Source organism: Hypanus sabinus, chromosome 13 (genome assembly GCF_030144855.1).
Source record: "Hypanus sabinus isolate sHypSab1 chromosome 13, sHypSab1.hap1, whole genome shotgun sequence".
NCBI classification, from domain to species: Eukaryota; Metazoa; Chordata; class Chondrichthyes; order Myliobatiformes; family Dasyatidae; genus Hypanus; species Hypanus sabinus.
In genome coordinates, this window is record NC_082718.1 from 44,099,183 (window position 1) to 44,116,102 (window position 16,920).

The window sequence follows — 16,920 nt, forward strand, 5'->3', positions numbered from 1 at the left end:
GCCCTCCATCGCATCTCCCGTATTTCATGCACCTCTGCCCTCACCCCATTCCCCCCACCAGCCCACCAGGGATAGAGTCCCCCTGGTCCTCACCTATCACCCTACCAGCCTACAGATCCAACGTATAATTCTCCATAACTTCCGCCACCTCCTACGGGATCCCACCACCAGACACATCTTCATCGCTCCCTATGCGACTCCCTTGTCCATTCATCCCCCCCATCCTCCCCACCGACCTCCCTCCGGGCAGTCATCCCTGCAAACAGAAGAAGTGCTACACCTGGCCCCACATTTCTTCCCTCACCACCATCCCAGGCCCCAGACAGTCCTTTCAGGTGAGGCACCACTTCACCTGTGAGTCAACTGGGGTGATATACTGTATCCGGTGCTCCCGATATGGCCATTTATACATTGGGGAGACCTGATGCAGACTGGGAGACCGTTTCGCCGAACACCTGCACTTAGTCCTCCAGCAGTGGCGGGATCTCCCTGTGGCCACACACCTCAATTCCACAGACCACCCTCACTCTGACATGTCTGTCCATGGCCTCCTCTACCGTCATGATGAGACCACATGCAGGTTGATGGAGCAATACCTTATTTCCCGCCTAGGTAGCCTCCTACCTTCCGGCATGAACATTCAACTCGCAGACCTCCGTTGATACCCCTGCCCCCCCACCCCATCTCTATCTATAATTTTAGCCTGGTTCTCTTTCTCTCTCTTTCCCCCCCACTATAATCTCCCCCCAGCTCTACCTTTCTTTCTCTTTTATTTCCCATAATTCTCCACCTTCCCCCCCAGCCCATTTCCCTTCAGCCTATGACTTCCCAGCTCTCTACTTCATCCCTCCCCCCACTTCTTATCCCCCCCTCGACCATCCCATGTTACTTCACTCCTGATGAAGGGTTTTGGCCCGAAACATCGTCACTACCTCCTCCCATAGATGCTGTCTGGCCAGCTGAGTTCTGCCAGCATTTTGTGTTTTTGAGTCAACTGTTCATTCTTTTGCATCGATGCTGCTGGCCTGTCGAACATTCCTCCATTCCTCCAGAATTTTGTGTGTGTTGCTTTGGATTTCCGGCATCTGCAGATTTTCTCATGTTTGGGATAGAAAACATCACAAGATTCTGCAGATGCTGGAAGTGTCTCTGCTTAAAAAAACTGTTTATTCCCTTTCATAGATATTGCCTGATTTATTGTGTTCTTCCAGCATTTTGTGTATTTTACCCTACCTATTGTGTGTTTATGAAGTTACCTTCTGTATTGTTAACTCTTGTGGCCAGATTTCCAGCTAAGTATGAAAAGGAAAGAAATATAAAAGAAATGTGCACAAATTTAGAGGCTGCTGCACTGTTGGCTGAGATAGACAAATCCATGCTGACGGAGGTAAATGATCCCTTTTTGAAGTGGAGCAGTAGAGATTCTGTGGTATCCTACCATTATTCATTGACCAAATCATTTGAGAGGATCTTTGACGTGTTAACTTATTGTTGTTTCTGAAGGGATGTCCCTAACGATACAAGAATGGCTACACTTCAAAGTACTTCAATAGTTGGAAAGCATTTTGGGGAATACTTAGATTATTATGGAAGATGCTGTCTACATTTTTTTTTACATGGTGACATTTTGTTTTATGTATATTATTAAAGGGTAGGAAGTTGTCTTTTAAGATTGTTTCTTTCAGGTTTGGAGTCTTTGAACATTTTCTCAATCTGGTCACCTCCATTGATTATTTGAACAGTCAAGGTGAACCTATTTCCCTAAAGATATTTAGTCAATTCATGATAATTTTTAATAATTTTTATATTTAGAGATACAGCACAGAACAGGCCCTACACAATAGCCATCCCCTACTACCCATGTACCTATCCAAACTTCTCAGACTTTGAAATCAAGCTTTTTTTACACCAGTTGCACTGGCATCTCGTTCCACAGTCTCACAATCCTCCGAGGAAAGAAATTTCACCTCATGTTCCCCTTAAACTTTTCACCTTTCACCATTAACACCTCTAACTGTAGGCCCACCCAATCTCAGTAAAAAAAAGTCTGCTTGCATTTACCCTTCATAATTTTGTATACCTCTATCCCATCTCCTCTCAGTCTTCTACGTTCCAAGGAATAAAGTCCTAACCTATTCAGTCTTTCCTTATAGCACAAGTCCTCCGGTCCCGGCAACATCCTTCTCTGTACTCTTTCAACATTATTCACATCTTTCCTGTAGGTAGGTGACCAAAACTTTGCATAATACTCCAAATTAGGCCTCACTAAATCTTATACAACTTCGACATAACATCCCATCTGCCATTCTCAGTACTTTGATTTATGAAGGCTAATATGTCAAAAGCTTTCTTTATGACCCCATTTACCTGTACCCCAATTTTCAATGAATTATGGACCTGTATTCCCAGATCCCTTGTACCACACTCCTCTGTGCCCTGCTGTTCGCTGTGTGAGACTTACCCACGTTGGTTTCCATCAAAGTGCAACACCTTGCCCTTGTCTGCATTAAATTCCATCTGCCATTTTTCTAGCTGGTTCAGATCCCACTGGAAGCTCGGATAGTCTTTCTTACTTTCCATACACCCTTAATCTTGGTGTCATTCGTAAATTAGCTGATCCAGTTAACCTCATTATCATTCAGATTGTTGATATTGATGACAAGCAATAACAGATACAGCACCAGTCTCTGCAGTACTCCAATCGTCACAGGTCCAGTCAGAGAGGCAACCATCTACTACCACCCTCTGGCTTCTCCCACAAAGCCAATGACTAATCCATTTTACAGCCCTATCTTCAATGCCAAGTGACTAAACTTTCCTGACCAACCTCCCATGTGGGATCTCATCAAATCCCTTGCGAAAGTCCGTGCAGACAACATCCACTGCCTTGCTTCAGCAACTTCCCTGGTTACTTCCTCGGGAAAAAAAAAACTCTGTAAGATTGATTAGAAATGACCTACCGCACTCAAAGCCATGCTGACCCGAATCAGTCCCTGTCTATCCAAGTATTTGTATATCTGGTCCCTTAGAAAACCTTCCAATAACTTTCCCAGAGCCTAATCACAATTGTAATTTACAATGATCAATTAACCTACTAACCAGTATGTCCTTGGAATGTGGAGGAATCAAACGTCTTCCAGACGCCATTGGAATTGAACTTGAAATCCAATGTCCTGAGCTGTAATAGTGTCACGTGAACCACGACTATATAACGCTATTATAATGTAGTATAAATCTAATTGGATATAAAATGTAATATAAATCTAATATAAATATAAATCTGAAATCATTATAAAATAATATGGGTGCAGTTATACAAAACATAATAGTAATTGCTGCCAGCCAAAGCACTTTCTGAAACACAGCTTGAAGAATGAAATTCATTATTGAGAACTGGTTACATCTGGAATATTTGCAATGATCAATCTGTTGAAATTTAACTCCCCCAAGTCATTCATGTTGGAGCAACAAAAAAATCTCCCCTCATTCATTTCCAGCTATTCCTCCCTACTCAAGGCCTATTGAACATTAACAATGAGAGCCTTGCACACATTGTATTATAAAGTGAATTACTCAATGAGTTCATAAACATGATGTTCAGTTTGATTTTGATTGGTTGAACTGCAGGAGGCAAATCAGCAAGTTGAAAGAGCCAAGTACTACCCTGGGTCAGTAGTGTTGTACACTTCAATTGTTTTGGGATATTGAAGAACTGCTAAACTTTCTGATATTTTTCTTTAACTTTTCAAAATGTTTGTGGGTAACCTAGCAATGGTTACTCTTATTACTCATTCATAATTGTCATTGACAATGTAATGGTCAATAAAGCAATTGCTTTGAATCAAATGACATTGCCTGTTGGATCAGGGGTGAATGTGTCTGCACCTGCCCCGACACTTCTTTTCTATCACCTGTCCCACACCCCTCCTGTGCTGCTACACCCTCACTATTCCCGACATCCTTTGCTCCCACCAGATGTACAATCTTGCTCTCCACTCCATATTGACAAAAAGAGTACTGTGCAAATGCAGACCAGCTATAAAAGTCTTTTGCACAGCACTGTATTCACATAGAGTTAGCTACAGATCAACCTTGATTTTACAAAAAGGCATAGCAGAAGGGAAAGGCAGATTTCCTGTCTTCATTTCCTGAGAGTTATAATGCTTGATGATAAAACAGGAAACCGCATTGATGAGTGAAATTCAGCGCTTTGGTTTTATGTTTCAGAGGTTCAAAGGTTTATTTTATTGTCAAAGTATACATGTAGAACACCTCTCTAATATTCCTCTTCTTCAGATAGCCATGAAATGCAGAAAAACCAGAGGAGTTTTTGAAATGAAAAGCCATCACATCCCTCATTGACATGAAAAATAAAAAGAACCAAACTCGCAAACTCCAAAACCTCTGAATGTTCACACTGAAGAAGAAGAAGAGAGCATTGGGAAGCACTTGCTTAGTTCTCAGTTTTGAGTTAATATATGTATTGGAACTTCAGTGCTGCCACAGTTAAATTCTATTTCCCAAAGAAATGAAGTTCAACTTCCTTTGTTACTAAAAATCTGTCACTTCTCTATATAATAAATAAGTTATTTTTATGACCAGATAGTCATATCAGTGACACTGGCTCTAAGGAGACCATTCAGCCCATCCATACTTGGCAACTCCTGGAAGAGTAGTCCATTCTCCCTCACCTTAGCCTGTAACCAGTTTTCCCTCCCATGCTGATCAGCTCCCCCTTTGATTCACTTGCCACACACAAGGAGTAAATTTTGGGAAGCAATTAACCTAAAAGGATGCCTTTGGTCTGTGGGAGGAAGCTGGGTGGAAGAACAAACAAACAAACCTACATGAGGATAGCACCAGAAGTCATGTTCAAACTTGGGTCCCTGGTGATGTGAGACTAACCATTCAAGTAATATACTGCCCAAGCCTATAGGTGATGTGGAAGAACCTGTTGTTCGAGTATAAAGCTTGCATCATGCCTTTGCATGGAAAGCCCAGAGAATTTCTATTCTGTTTTCTTAATCTATTAACCACAACTATTTTGTTGGTACCCCAACAAGTCTACCCAGTCTCTTATCAACATAAATAGGCAAAATAATTATAGAAAAGCACCTGTGATTCGAAGGCATCAACCTGTAGGTTGTTAATGGGGTGCTCTAAACTAGCTTCACACTGCGGAATGAACAGTCGGCATCTGTGGTTAAGAAAGGACTAAGTACAAATGGTGGCTAATAATATATTTTATTACATGATAAGGGTTTTCCCCCCTTTTTTCTTGCTTTTCCTAACAGCTCTGACTTTGGTAGTGGGTTTAGATTTTTTTTCTGTATAACAAAATTATTATATTTCAATATTACGATTTAATTTTTATGAATACAGGGTTTTGTGATTGTAACTGCATTTTTAATACAATGTATTTGGTATGGTTTTACTTTTTTCGTTTGACTTAAAATATAAACCTTCTTGTACTCTGTATTCCTCTCTGCAGAAACTAATAAAAATATTGAAAGAGAAAGGACTATAGGTGAACGTCAGCTTCATGAAGATGACAATCAATATTGCAAGCTGATTGGCTCCAAATCCACTAACTTTGAACCTTCTGGTGGACAGCTGCTGTTGCACATTGGTTGAGGCCTCTCCATTATGACATCTTGTTCTGTGGACATCATGTTTGAACTCTGAGGAATCGTAAGAGAAGGTGAAATAGAGTAAATGGCTTTGATATACAGTAGGGTAACGACATACAGAAAGACTTTGGACTGCAAGTCCACAGCTCTCAGAAAGTGGCAATGTAAGGAGATAGCATCAACGTTATGTGCTGTGTTGTAAGATGTGGGCAATCATGGTCTATATGACTATGATTGTTCTTGTCAAATTTTTCTACTGAAGTGGTTTGCCGTTGCTGCTTTCTGGGCAGTGCCTTTACGAGATGAGTGACCCCAGCCATTATTAGTACTCCATCCTATCACCAAATAAGTACATAGTGTGGTGAAAAAAAAGTTTGGTGTGCTTAATTTTGTAGGCTGGATCATTGAATATAAGAGTTGAGATATCATGTTGCAGATGTGTAAAGCATTAGTGTTCAGTTCTGGTCACCACACTACAGAAAGTATATGGTAGCAATAGAGAGAATACAGAAATGATTCAACAGGATGTTGCCTGGGATGGAGGCTTGTAGTAATAAGGAGAGATTAAATTAGCTGGGCTTATTCTCATTGGAATGTAGGAGGCTGAGAGGTGACTTTATTGAGGTTTACAAAATTATTGGTAGCATATGTAGGATAGATAATCAGAATTGTTTTCCCATGGCAGAGGAGTCTTGAACTAGAGGGAATAGGTTTTAGGTGATGGAGAAATTATTCAGAGATCTGAGGGATAACCTTTTCACTGAGAGTATGGTAGTTATCTGAACAATCTGGTAGTGGCAGATTCAATTGCAAAGTTTGTTTTGACAGGGAGATAGGAAAGGAGTAGAGGATTACAAGCCTAATACATGCAAATAGTATTAGTGTTGATAGGCATCACTGCTAGCACGGGTGAGGTAGTCTAAAAGGGACAGAGTTGTGCTGATCAATTCTATGATTCTTTGACTTCTCAACTCAGTTGCACCTTTGTTGCTGGGTTATACCTTCAGAACAGGGTTGTGTTTTGAAATAGGTTGAATGTGAGGAATTTGCTGTTAAGGAGCCCATTATGTCCAAAGTAGAGTCATTGGCCAATTCCAGTACCAGCTTTGGTTCCTTGTTCTGTGGGTTCACGATACATCAAGCAGAAGCCGGGTCAGGTTTTAAGTGAAGTTCTAATGTGATCCCAAGAATTGTAAACTTTCTTCTGCCCCTTTAACTTCATTTACTACTTGTCTTGCTACATTAATAGAGCTGTGCACATGCATGGTAAACAGAGTGAAACAATGTTAACTAATTACAATTATAAAGTGAAATGGAGCAAAATCTGGACTGAGGTATCTTGGTGGAAGAGTAGCCTTTCAGGGAGCATAAAGGAGCGGGGAAAAGGACAGTGGGCTTAACCACAAGAGATACAAAGGTACATCCATGCATCTGGCTCTCTAAGGAGCAATGCATCCAGAGTCTCGGGTTTTCCCAGGCCATAGTGAAAGATATCTGTATTTTATGGACATACACCCACAGGCCTGGACAGTTCTGCCTGTGGAGGTATAGGTTACTCCCACCCTTTGGTCTCTGGATCAATCCATGTAGAAACATCTCATCTATGCCAGATAATTTGGACACCCGGATTTGCCAGGACTGCAGTTGACCCACAGATTCAGAGAGTGACAGACCATATTCAAATGGTATTCCCAAGTGCCAGATTCAGATTCACAATTCTTTGTCACATGTACATTGAAACATGAAGTGAAATACGACATTTGCATTAACAACTAATATATTTAAGGAGCCACCAAGTGTTGCCAAACATTCTGGTGCCCACATAGCAAGCCCGCAATGTTCGGCAGAACAACACAGAACACAACAAAACAGGATGTACCAAACAACAAAGCAATAATAGCGAAACAAGCCTTTCCACGTGCACAGTCCTTTCATCCCAGAACCGGTTGTCTTCAGCCTCCAGCTTTCAGTGGATTCGCAGACACTGGGCCCTGTCTTCCCCAGTGGACTCACTGAGATTTGCAGACACACTTTAAACTTGATTTCTTAAAGACCCATAAAAGCGAGCCTTCCCTGGTGTGTAGATGAAATCTGATGAAGGGTCTCAGCCTGAAACCTCTCTGTTTATTCCTCTCCATAGATGCCGCCTGACCTGCTGAATTACTGCAGCATTTCGTATGTTGCTCATTGTGCAGGTGGTGTTTCACATCAGCAGTATACGCAGCTGGCCACTGCTCACAGGACACTTTCATCCTTAGCAGGCTCTGAACATACCACCATTTAGTAACGGTTTAGTAAGCAAAGATTATCTCCCTCAGCAGTTGAAAGGAACTAGTTTGAAACCATGTTGGCCTCGTCTGGAGTCCAAGCTGTCTGTCTAATTTTCAAAGGGCAGTTAAGAGTTTATCACACCTATCATTCCAGAATCACATATTTGCCAAATTGGGAAGGGCAGTATATTTCCTTTTTGATGGGCATAAGTGATTCAATAGCTTTTTAATTCCTGCAACTCTGTATTAATAACCCAGTTGTTTAGCTGCCACTGCTCCATTCACGTCTCTACCTGTGCAAAGATTAGGGTGTCCTCTATGTATGTGAAAACCCAGGTCATCCTCTGATGCTTCCTTGTTGAGTCCACGCCTGTCGACATGGGGATGGCTACTGTTGCAGTGTGAGCAAAGTCACTGGGGAGATGCCGCTGGTCGATATGAAGTAGTCTTTTATTTGGCAAAATGAGACACAGCAGGTATCATAATGAGACCCTTTTGGAGGAAGAGGCCTGTTCGATCAATTATCACATGACATTTTATATGCTAAAGATCAAAGGGCAATCTTACAGGTATATTTGCAGTGTATCTACAGCGCTTCCTTTGAATTACATATAACTTTCACACCTCCTTCTTCACACCCATACAACTGACACCCCAAAATGAATGTTAATCAACATTGTCTGGTTTTCCAATCAGTTGCAGTTCACAGCTCCAGGAGCCTATTGTCCAGAGCTGCATTTTAAATTTAATCTGCAGTCTATGTTCAGGTATAAAGATTGGTTGCTGAAGTTATGGTATATACCCTAGGCCCAGAATATGCTCTAATAGCTGCCATTTCTCCAGTGGAAAGGATGGAGCCCAGGATTATATAAAAATGTTTAAGCTTGAACTCCCATGTTTCTAGATATTTCATGCAGAATTTGACTGGGCTTGACATTGTTCCAAGCACCTCATCGTGCACTTGCACCAGCCTTTCTTCCCACTGAAATCTACATCTCACACCTCAGGAGGTTAAGGAGGTTTGGCTTGTCATTGAGCACTCTAAAAAAACTTCTGCAGATGCTCCCTAACCTAATGATGGTACAATTTTCAATGTCTAATTAATCAACCCCATATATCTTTGGACTGTGGGCGGAAACCAGAGTGCTCAGAGAAAACCATGCATTCCACAGGGAGAGTGTACAGAGACTCCCTACAGAGGATGCCTGGAATCAACTTCGAGCTTCAATTGTAAGCTGTGACAGTTTTGCACTAACTAACCACTACGCTATGATTGGGTTGGGTGATGGCTGATTAGATATGAGTTTACCATCAACCGTAAAGGACATCCACAGCTCACGGGCTTAATAACAGCAAAACTAAGAGCATAAGCATTCTTTCCTCCAATTAACAGCAATTGGCCTTTGGAGGCAGCATACTCAATGCAGTTGCCCATTGTGAGAAACTTCCTCATATTGGAGGGAGGGTGAAGAGTGTGAGTGGTTGGCCTTCCCTCTACATGTGAATGAGGTAGCAGCCTGCTAGCGTGCGAAATTTATGCAAGTTGAAACACCTTGAAGTGCTTATGTTGGTAGCTGGGATGTTGGCACTCTCACTAATCCTCACATAAACATCATATTGAAGACCTCATATTTACCTTTCAGGTTGTTTTTTAAAATTTCTTCTTCATCTTGTGTGTTTGTTGGGGAATCAGGGTGGTGGGGGGGGGGGGAGTGTGAGTGGAGACTTGTGCTTATCTGGTATGGTAGAACAGTGCCTGGGTTGGGATGTTTCTGTTGACTGTCCAAATTTTCATCCGAAATCGTGGAATACTCTCTTGTCCTGTATGTGGCTGTCTGAGGTGTTGTTTCAAATATTGTACAATAAGTGTAAGTGTGGGATTCAGTGGCCAGCTTCCTTTTTAGAACACAAACTTGATGATAGGCCTTGTATTCGTCAAATTACCCAACCGTAATGGAGAGTGAAAGGAAAATTGATATTGTTCATGTTTCCAATGTGCAAATGGCCCTGCAAGTGAATGTCCTTTCCCTAAAGCAATGGGAGATATAAGCATGGTTCTCTCAAACAGCACCATTCAAGTTGACAAGATAGTTTGATGACATAGGTTTAGAGCTTCTCACCTGTAATGTTTGGTGAGTTTTGGAAGTGAATGTTATCATGAGGACTTTAGAGCAAATTCCAGGCCATTCTCACTGAAGGGTGAGCATGCAGATACTCAAAATCAGGCCTGCACACAGACCATATTGGAGCCTGTACCTACCGCCTAAAACATCTCAGAAACAGGTCACTTTGGAAGACATTTGATTACCCATGGACCAATCAATACAAATTGGAGGTACAAAGCATAGTAAGTTTGAAATATGGCCTAAAACATTACGTTTCAGTTCCCAGCAAACTTTTACAATTGGGGGAGAATTTGGGCTTTTTGGAAGAGAATGTTAAGAGGAAGAGAAAATGATGGACCAAGTTACTTCTTTCGAGTGGATTCTTACATTCTTGTCACATGGGGCTTTATAAATTGTTTTGCTTTGAAGCAATGTATTTTTTCCCTACATGCTGTCTCCACATAATTCTTACTGAAGAGTATTACTCATAGGGCTATATAAATATTATCATAGAAGTACCAATTGATCTATTTTCCTGAATTGCCTGTGGCTGTACAGTGTTAGTGCTCTAACACTCCTATTAGGTAGGGAACTCCTGATATCTTGGCCGATATTAAAGAACAAACAGACTAATTTGATACTCTGGGTGGGATGAAATGTCTATTTCCACTGCTTATTTACTGTGCATTTTATCTCTGAATATAAATATATCTGTGGAATGTGAAGTATTTATTTTATTTTTTGCCTTTGCATCTGAAAAAAACAAGGCAATTCCAATTTAGGAACCACAAGGAGCGTTAGGTTAATCTTGTTAAGTCATTGACTAAGTCCCTATTGTCCCAGTCTCTTATATCCATTGCTCATATGTTACTCAGTAGGATGTGGCCATTGGTGAAGGTTGGAAGGATTAATTTGGAAATCCACTTGTAAGCAGTAGAATTTAACAATGAATTAACTGTGGATAGCAAGTGGTTCTAGATCTGTGCGTAAACTGTAAAATAAGTTAATGTAACTGGTACTTAACTTCTTGAGGCATTTTGTTTTACTGTCCTTTGCAAGAAAGAATCATGCATGTTTAAGAAATTGGAATGCTTTGGAACTCAAATGGTTAACTTCACCACAATGGTGAAAGTATTCAGCTAGCGAGAGATTCAACTTCCTTGTTCTATTTAAATGAGCTAAGGAGAGCAGCTATATAAGTGGATGTAAGAAAGATTCTCTCCACTGGAATGAATGACCTGAGTGCCTAGCACAATGTCAAAGTTTGTGCTAATTGTCCTCTGGGCTTTATCCTTCCACAGAGGTAAGAGAGCTTCACACAGTGAGCTATTTAAAATGTGCTTTATATGTGTATGTGTAAATTTAGATTTTGTTAGCTTTTAATATGTGATTCAAAACGTAACAGTACTTCTGTGGAAAAATACTTCAATATTTGTTAATTGCATGAGTGAGGATGCAGTCACTGGGTGGGGGGGGGGGGGCGGTGGGGAAGCCCATGAGCACTTAAGGTGATGATTCCCAATTTAGCCAGCTCTATCTCCATAATCCACAAGTGGTTCCACTTGAGCCTCACATGAGATGTCTGCTCAGGTTTCAATGGGCAGCATCTTTAGGTCACACCTTAATTTCTCCCACTGATGCTAACTATACATGCAAACACTGGAGAGAGAATATTGTTCTGAGATTGAATAGAAACATTCAAGGTGCATTAATTAGATCATGCACGGGGCCCAGTGGTAGTTTAGTTCAAGGGCTTGGTGCAGCGGGATCCAGGAATCCACTGGGGACGTATCTTACACCATCGAACAGGCTGTCAACTCTAGAAGGCTATTTTTTACACAGTTTGTCATTGGTGTGCTCACACACAAACAAATCCAGCTCCTGTAGATACAAATTCTGGGGTGGAAGGGATGAATTATACATGGGTGTTATTGCAGTATGAGGTGACACATTGTGGTATCTAATGGGGTTATCTGGAACATCTGAGATCAATGGGAAAGTTGGACAGGAGATCAGGAGGAGGGTGAGCATCCAGAATATTGGCACAAAAGTCAGTTGGAAAAATGAATAAGTTTCTGTAGGATGAATCTCAGGAGTTAGGAAAGAGGTTAAAAAGCAGGTGTAATCTCTTGATTAGCCTGTGCCATGTGCAAGAGAGGGGAACAACAGGAGGGCAAGTCTGATAAACATGTGGCTGAAAGAGTTGGTGCAAGGGGAAGGTTTCAGTGTTTTGGTTCACTGGGATCCCTTCTAGCATAGAGGTGACCTACACCAGAAGGATGGGTTGTACCTTCACTGAAAAGTCCAACATACTGGTGGGCAGATTTGCCAGTGTTATTGGGAGGGTTTAAGCAAGATTGACATGGGTTAGCACCAAAGCAGAAGTTTGGCAGATGAGAGTGTAACCCCCTGGGTCGCCTCAGGCTGGCTCAGCTCGTTTCGTCTAGGGGGAGCAGCCTTCGGCCCCACCAAACTGGCTAATCAGCTGGTGTGGATGCTGTGTGATGTCCCCGCCTCGCCCAAAAACAGACAGTACACCATATGCGATTAAATGAGTACAATTTATAAAGGTTACTATAACTAAGTGATTAATAACGATACAGTATATATGAAGAGAAAATTAAAGAAAAGGCGCCAAACTTATCAAAGTCCAAACCACTTCGTGCACAGCCGTTGGAGCTCAATTACTGAAGTCTTCTGGCCACCATTCGATCCCCTCCGAACTCCTCGACTCGCAGCTCAGGACCCTCCGAACTCCTCGACTCGCAGCTCAGGACCCTCCGAACTCCTCGACTCTCCAAACAGCTCAGGACCCTCCGAGTGGTCAACCAAGCACATCTAGCTTCATCCCCCCCCCCCCTCGGAGAATCTCCCGGCCTCGGACCCCCCTTTGGGGTCCGATCCTCGCCCAGCTTAGAGCATTGCGTCCTCTCTCTCGACCCCCTCGCGCCGTTCTGCCCGTCAACAAAAGCTTACAGACTCAGAAGAAAGAACATTAATCCCCATTTGGTTTATAAAGGAATACCATTCTCGTTATCAGTAAATTAGCATTCCTGCTAGTTAACAAAAAGAAGAAACCCTCTTTACAAGAGGATGGAAGTTAAATCAGAATTCAATAATAGTAATGTCAGTAGAGAAGACAGCAGAGTAATTCTACAGGGTACCTAAGATTATTATGAGAAACTAGAAAAGAAGTCGAAGGAGCCCTGGCTGAGATATCTGCATAATTGTTAACGATGAGGGAAATGCCAGAAGACAGGAGGGTGGCTATTATTGTGTCTTTATTTAAGAACATTTGCAGAGAAAATCCTGGCACTATAAATAAGCCTAATATCTAATGTACTGACAGGTAAAATAGACAAGCACTTGGAAAACGGAAGGGTTGATAAAGATAGTCAGCATGACTTCGTGCACAGGAGATCTTGCTTATGAATTTGATTGAGCCTTTTGAAGAAGAAATCAAGGAAGGGTGGTAGACATGTCCATATAAACTTCAATAATATATTTTTAAAATCAGGAGCATCACAGAGATGGTCAATGCACTGTCTTTTACTTAGGGTTGGGGATTCAAAACTGAGGGCAAAGATTTAAGGTGAGGAGTGAGAAATTTAAGAGGAACTTGATGGTCAACTTTTTCACCCAGAGGGTGGTTGTATATGGAATGAGCTGCCAGAGGAAGTGTTTGAGGCAGTTACGTTTAAAGGATAGGAAAGGTTTAAAGGGATATGGACCAAAATGGGTAAAAGAAACTAGCTAGGGAATTATGGTTTACATGGATGATTGGGCCAATAGACCAGTTTCCATGTTATAGTTTTCTTCTGCTTCTGTTTATGAGACATAGTTTGAAACAATCCGGAGTAGTTTATAAGTAACTTTTAGAAAGTATTTACTAACTTTTCTTCACTTAAACATTAATTTACTGATTTTTTACGGGAGAGCTGGATTCCCACATCTCGATCCTACATCACTGATGCACCATCAATAACTCTCGGAGATGTGAGGTGAGATATAGGCTTTTATTCGCTGAAAGAGAGCAGTCAGCAGCAAGAAACCATCACACAACATCCTGGAGACTGAGGGAGGAGCAGTGCCTCCAATCGCCTTTATACAGGGGTCTGTGGGAGGAGCCACAGGAGCAGTCAGCAGGGGGTGGGGGGCGGGGGGGACGTGTCCAGACAGGTATATGTAGTTCACCACAGTCATCACGTGACGTCATGTTGCATGACTCTACAACTCTATGACTATGAAATGCTGTCTACTGGCTTACGAGTCAAAGAAAATTCAGGGCTTGTAACTGGGCATTAATGTTCCTCATAGCCTTTTAAAATTTTCTACTATTTTCCATGCCATCTGAATTTCGGCCCTTCAGATGAAGGAAATCCATTCTCACCACTTAATCCATCTGGTCCCAACACAATTTTATATACCTTAACAAAAAGTATCTTATTTGCCAGAGAAAACAGCACTAGCCTATCGGGTCTTGCCTCACTGAACAAAGATTTCTAGTCCTATCAACAGCTTTGCGATTCTTCTCGGCACAATCTTCAGTACAGGTGTCTGGACTACACATATCATTCTTAATCAGTTATCACTATCTTTTCAGGATAAACATTCCAATAGGTTCTGTAACCATTTCGCCTGAGATAAATTTGAGTGAAAGGTTAAATATTACAAAATTAATCTAATTTCTCACCATCTTGGCAGCATGCAACATGGATGTTTACACAGGTGCTTCTTCAATATATTCTGACATAGCTGATTATTTGTTGGAATAATCCCATAATAATTATGTTGCCTAATTCTCTGCTAACAATAGATACCATTTGTTTGAATAATTATGCAGTTTTACTTAAAAATGTGTAAGATCTGCTCCCTAGAGAATACCATTGCAACATCTGAGTGTCCTTCATGCATATACATTTCATCCCATCTCTCTCAAATATGAAAAAATGAACTTTATACCTGAACAGTCACTTAGACAATGCAACCGGAAGCAATGTTTTCTCAAGGCTGAAGATAGCCCATCATTTATGAGTACACTGCTCAATGTTAACTTCATATTCAAGAATAAGCTTATTTCTATTTAACACCAGCCATTACTGGTGAACAGAAAAAAGTGGAGAGCGGCATCTATCACATCTGAAAGGCTTGAGCTTTGTCTCAAGCCATGGCTGAAAGGCTGAAAGCCATGTTAGAAGAGTGCATTTACCACAAGTTTGCTTCCACTGAAGGCTACCTCTCCACTTCAACAACTCACCAGATATACTGACAAACAGAAATGTCATTCTGAAATGAACTGCTATGACTTTTCCAGAATGAAATTTTAACCAACAACATATTTTAACTGTAGCTTGACATTTTATAGCGGTATATGGAGGGATGCTGTTTTCATCATTCAGTGAAGCTTCCTTAATTGAAGATTCCTATGTTTTGAGGTATAAGTCACTTGCATTTCTAGAGGGTAAAACTCTGTGCTTCAGTATAGCAGATTGTCAGGAGCTATGCCATGCTGAAATTGCTTGACAGCCTTATTGACTTCACCATCTATCCCTTTGAAACCTAATAGCTGAAGTATTTGTTCCCATTATTTCCAGCCCACACCATGTATGCTGCACGTAAGCATAGGAGCAGGACTGGGTCATCCGGCCTGTCGAGCCTGCTCCACTATTCAATGAAATCATGGCTTATTGGGCAGTGGACTTAGCCCCACCGGCCTGCCTTTGCTGCATAACCCTGCTATTTAAAAATCCATCTCACTGTGTTTTAAGTATATTTAATGATTGAGCCTCTACTACTTCGCTGGGAGGAGAATTCCACAGATTTATTATTCTCTGGCAAATACAGATTCTCCTCATCTCCATCCTAAACTTATTCCCAGAATTTAAAATGATGTCCCCTAGCTCTAGTGGAAGCAACTTAGCCACCTCTAATTTCTCTATCCCATTCATTATTTTATATGCTACCTATAAGATACTTTCTACGGTAACATTATTTTTGTTCTTTTTACTTCTCTAATATTTATATCTGTGCACTTGTAATGCTACTGTGACACTGTAATTTCCTTTGGGATCAATAAAGTATCTATCTATTTAACTAATGCTTCTGAATTCCAGCAAGTATGGTCCTAGGTGACTTAATCTCTCCTTGTAGGCTAATCCCCTCATCTCTGGAATCAACGTGGTGAACTTCCTCACTGCCTCAATAGCCAGTTTATCCTTTTTCAAGTAAGGAGACCAGAGATGCATGCAGTACAGCAGGTGTGACCTCACCAGTACCCTGTACAGTTGTAGCATAACCTCCCTGCTCTTAAATTCCATCCCCCTAACAATGAAGCAAGCATTCCATTTGCCTTCTTGATAACCTGTGGCACCTGCAAGCCAAGTTTCTGTGATTCATTCACAGCACTCCCAAGTCCTTCTGCACAACAGCATGCTGCAATCTTTCACCATTTCAGTAATAATGTGACTTTTATTTTTTTCCTTCTGAAGTGGATCTACCAACTGCCGGACCCTTGCCCACGCACCTAGCCTATCAACATCTCTCTGCAGACTCTCCACATCCTCTGCACAATTTGTTTTTCCACTCAGTTTAGTGTCAGCAGAGAATTTAGATATATTACACGTTGTCCCCTCTTCCAATGCATATTATGAATAGTTGTTTGCCCAACAGTACTGCCAACCAGAGAAATACCTATTTCTGCCAACTCTCTAACTTATATTGGTTAACCAATCCTCTATCTATACTAACACATTACTCCTTTTTTCTTTCTTTTTAAATCTTTTTATTAATTTTCAAATACATAGACATAATAATAGTACAGAGAAATTGGGATTACATTGTTGGTAAATAGAATATACGAGTATAAACTATAGATAACACAAACTAACTCCATGTAACCTTATTTTATGGATGTAT

General features: G+C 41.2%; 1 protein-coding gene across 1 annotated transcript in view; it reads left to right on the plus strand.

The window, feature by feature from the left end:
- Window positions 1-16,920, plus strand: part of LOC132404317 (mucin-2-like) — a 218,692-nt gene that overhangs the window by 72,434 nt on the left and 129,338 nt on the right. The gene's annotated exons all lie outside the window — the stretch shown is intronic.